We start from the raw sequence: 4,835 nt of genomic DNA on the forward strand, positions 1-4,835 counted from the left end.
TCCCTTCCGACCCTTAATCTATGAATCTATGAATATCATATAACAAACAATAAAAGTAAAATAGGAAAAAATGATTTAATGAGCTTTATTAAAATTGTGGCTGGAGATGGTAGACTGTATTTAGCGCTTATACGTTTTCAGAGCTAACTGTTTCAGTTAAATTTTTCCACCTAAGATGTGTGCCTCAAGCCAAAGTCTTTTGTTTTTTTTAAATGGTTTAATATTAAACTATCTGCTTTTTCTGCAAATAAGATTAGTGAAAAAAATATTTTGCCCATGTTAAAATAATTCTTACAACCATATCAGCAAGAGCTCTAATCTTTTGGTTGGATTTGAAAAGAAGGTTGAAATTTGTCCTGAAGACAAAGTATTCTTTTTTTCCTTCTCCGTAAAAAAATCACCAAATATGACTGAGTTATATATCTCTGATATGCTGCAAATCCCGCGAGTTCAGCAGAAACTAACAAAAATTTGGCAGGTGAATTCCCCTGAATAATTTGTAGAGGCCTGTGGCATGGATGGCCAACCATTGCAGGGGTTGTGTGGCAATACATTTGTATTGAGCAGGCTTCCTTTTTTGGACTGCAGGGGCTGAGAACTTCCCTGAAAGTTGCACTGCTTGACTCTAGCAGTGCTGTGATGCAGGACCACAATGTGCAAGACCAGGAATGTTGTTCCTCCTCTTCTGGTGTGCAGGCAGTTGGGAAAAGAAAGAAGAAACTGGGAGGCAAGAATGTAGAGGGGAGTGGAAGTAGAAAGGGAAGAGAGGGCTATGGTAGGAACAGAAAGGGGAGAGGACAAGCATTGCTGGAGAGGTGGGACTATGACTACAAAACAGGAGATGGCAGATGCCATGGGATAAGGATGAAGAGAGATCCAGTACCGGAGGGGGACAAGAACCACGGCAGGCAGAACAGAAGAAGGGAGAAGGGCAGACTTGGGGTACAGAACAAAACAGTCAATAACTACTACAGATTCCGTAACCTAGAAGTGTACCCAGAAGTCCTGTAGCTCTCTATTCCTGTAACGTCAAGGAACAGCTATGAAATCTATTGGAAAAAAGTGCGAGCGTCATCCCTGTCTCACATCTAAGAGACTGCAGGTTACTGTTGCTTATTATTATTCAGGCTAGAAACAGGCATCACCTCACATTACATTTGTGCCACCATACACTTTTTTATGCAGGCATACATGGTGAGGAAATAGATGTTTCTAGCCTATATCAGTGAAATGATGAAAAGTAGTATAAAACAGTGCCACTTTATTGCAGCAGACTTCTATTTGCTGTGTACCAAGAGAGCGTGGACATCCTGGAGCTGCCTCTACTCTCCAGCCATCCTGGACAGGTGCTCCAAAGGCTTGAGGGAGCTGATCCTGAGCATCCCAAGAATTGCTGTGCAGGATTGAGCCCCCAAAGGCCTTGGGATCGATCACCTACTTGGCTTTCCCAGCTTATAGAGACACGTCCCAAGGAATCTTAGAGTACCTCCCTGTAAATAGGGAACGTCAGGGTTAGCCACTTGCAGAGACCTGCCCCAGCATCTCCAAGGGCATGTCTCCATAAGCGGAGAGAATCTCCAGCACTCCATGCCACCATGCTGGGACCTGTACCAACTGGTGGTTTACACATAGGCATGGGTGGGCATAGGTCCCAACAAAAAGATACAAGGCAGCGTGGGACCTGGGGATTTCCCAACATTCAATGCCTCCACATTACCCACGCTGACCTGCGCATGGCAACATCTGTTTTTATCCATAGTTAGCTCAAGTGGTAGAAGATGGTGGTGTGAGTCTAATGATATGGAACGTACTCAAACTGGGGTCATCATACAATGTGATGAAATGTGTATTTTGTTTTTTATATACGAAACTTGATTCCAAAAGCTTACATTAAGTTTGTTGGGTCAAGCACTCAAAAGTGAGGAAATGCCAGAGTTAAGTCTCCCATTTAAATTTAATTGGGCCCTTTTGCACATATGCATTACAATTCAGTGTTTAATTATCTGATCAGATACTGTTCTTTTGCCATTGTAGGAAGCTTCCTAGAGAAAGAATCTATAGGAACATCACTTCATTTGTACCTGATATTCAGAGGTGTTTAGTAAATAAGGGCTTACAGGAAGAGAAAGGACAGTTTTAAATTATGGTAGAATGCCATCCTAGAAAACTAGATTCTATTCTTGCCTCAGCTTTACAGTTCCTCTCAGACACTGGACAAATAATTTAAACTAAAATGTTCACAGATTGTCACTAGTTGTGTGCTGCTCATTTTCTCGGTACCAAGCATGAGACACCTTAGGGACTGATTTACAAAAGCGCTGAGCAGTCAGACCTGCAAATGAAGCCTGTAGGAGCTGTATTTTAAACAAAGTATTATAATGCTGAATAACTATAACTATATTCTGAAGGAAAAAAATAACCAGACTGTAAGTATTTTGAGTTTTGTACCCAAAATTAATGTACCCCTTTATCTGTACTGAAGAAAACACCACCTCCTCACAAAGCGGGGTCAGATAAAGATAAATTTATTTATGTTTGCAAAGCACTTACATGCTATAAATGCGCACCACAAAATAGATCAGTTCTCAAGATTTCTATATTACTTTCCCTTTCATCTCATTGGGTTTGCTGTATTTTGCCAGGAGTTTTCTTGTGTTATAAAGTTTACAAGTTATGATGGTTTTTGAGAGAAAAAACAAACAGGCATTAAAAGAAAACCAGACGCCAGTTTTTGGCTGTCTTTCAGTTAATTAGTTTGCTGTTCTGAGCATTCTGTTTAGCTTATTCAGCAATTCTCTCTGTTTAGATGGAATATATGCTGAGCTAGTTAAACAGCATGCTATCTCGGAGAATAAATTAACCATTGTCAATTAAAGCAATACATGCGTTTTTGTTTCTCTCCTTGTCTCAATTCTTTTGTCTCATTTAATGTGCCCAGAATGTACAAAAATAGGAATTAAACAATTCATTCTCCTTTCATTCTGTTTCTCTGAACTCTTTGTGCTCAAAGTATTTTCCTTTCCCCCACTTTCTCACTTATTTTAGGATTGCAGTCTGTGCTCAGGATGCCTTGTTTTTCAGTGCTTCATTTACATTTTCAACAGATATTTCTCTCTCCCACTTGGATAGCAACCTCTCGCTTCATAAACTAGGACAGTCCTTATCTAATGGAACCTTTAAAAAAACCCAAAAACAACACCACCAGAAAAACCCAACCTTTGAGTGGACTACAGTGCTCAGTGAGGGATTTAAAATATTAGCTAGTCATGCATAGCACAGGCAAGCAGTATGCAGGGCCATTACTCAAATCTCTTCCAACACACCTCATTCCTGATGTTCAGTGACTCTCACACTGCTGGGCACTGTCTACTTGAACAGAATATAGTATTCAGTGTGTTGAATTATGCCATTTTGGGGGTGTTTTTTTTGTAATCTGACATCTTTTGTTTACCAGCCTGATATTTCCAATATTTTTGTGTACTAATTTAAATTTGAATGAAGGTCTCTAGAGCTGAAAGGTTTGTTCCTGTAATAATCACACTATTTTACTTAACAAACCTGATTTCCTCAAAGCATGTGGAAGTTTTATTTTCTATTTACTACTTCTCATTCTTTAAGTTTATTCATTTAAAGGAACAGATTGCTTGTATATTGTGTTAATTAACCCAGAACAGACATCTATCAATCATGTTTATACAGCCAATCACCATACAGGATTTTCATGCATTAAGCCAGGGATGTCAAATGTATGACCTGAAGAGCCATCTTTCCCAGCCCACAAAGCTCCTGGAGAGGCTAATAATTTGGGAGTGGAGCTAGCCAATGAAAGCTGGGGTACAGAGCCCCACTGGGGACACATTTTAGTAGCGGGAGGTAAGCAATGGGGCATGTTCATCTCCCTGGCTTCCTGATGTCACTAACAACTATCCCATTGCTGGATGTGGGTCTGGATTGTCCATGTAAGGAGGCCTGTTTTTTGGATCTGGCCCATGGGGCCAAACCAGTTTGATACCTCTGCATTAATCACTTTTTCTCTTCAATTTTCCCATTTATCTTTGATGCAAGAGGGACTCCTATGTGACCAAGCAAACAGATCTACAACATATATGTTGCTCCCCTGCAGTGCACCATGGTGGGATTCCTAAACTTCAAAAACCTCCAGGGGTCCTCGAGTCTGCACATAATAGTGACATAGGTTACTCCAATACCTCCTTGAACTCATTGACCACATTCTCCCCAGAGAAAGCCAACTCAATTTCACTTCATATTTTCTTGACAATCTGGTCATGCTTTAACTCCTGGGGCTTCACCAGCAGCAAGGCTTTAAAATATCTACATATTTCATTGTACTTCTGTGCCTGTTGTCTCTTATCTTTGTGTGCATGGAGGTGAACAAGAGAGTATTCAGTCAGCCCATGTGATGATCTTTTTCCCTGAGGAACTTTTGCAATCTATCATCAATACTCCAGCAGTTCATAAAAGACAAAAATCATCCTTGGTTTAACTCAATTCACTCCAAGTATACTTAAACTAACCATCATTTCCATATAAAATGATTCGGTGCATTAATACTTCTGTCAAAAATAAATTTTTACTAAAGCCAATAAGCACTTTATTCTCTTTTTAAAGATTCCTATGGATATAATTTTACGTATTATATTCATTACCCTTCCAATGTCTCCAACTCAAACATTACAACAGTATGCTTCTGCAAGAGCCCCTGACCATGTTATCAGATTTTGTCTTCCAGAAACTGTCTATTCTGTTCTATTGTCCAGACTAAACCTATGTTTATAGAGAAGCTAAATAAAACTGGGGGGGGGGGGGGGGGGGGG

The 4,835-nt window shown here is 40.0% G+C and overlaps 1 protein-coding gene across 6 annotated transcripts in view; it reads right to left on the bottom strand.

Annotated features, from left to right (window-relative positions):
• SH3KBP1 (SH3 domain containing kinase binding protein 1) overlaps positions 1–4,835 on the bottom strand; it is a 470,950-nt gene that overhangs the window by 85,640 nt on the left and 380,475 nt on the right. The gene's annotated exons all lie outside the window — the stretch shown is intronic.

Source organism: Gavialis gangeticus, unplaced genomic scaffold (genome assembly GCF_001723915.1).
Source record: "Gavialis gangeticus isolate Ggan-Ray unplaced genomic scaffold, GavGan_comp1, whole genome shotgun sequence".
Lineage (NCBI taxonomy): Eukaryota > Metazoa > Chordata > Crocodylia > Gavialidae > Gavialis > Gavialis gangeticus.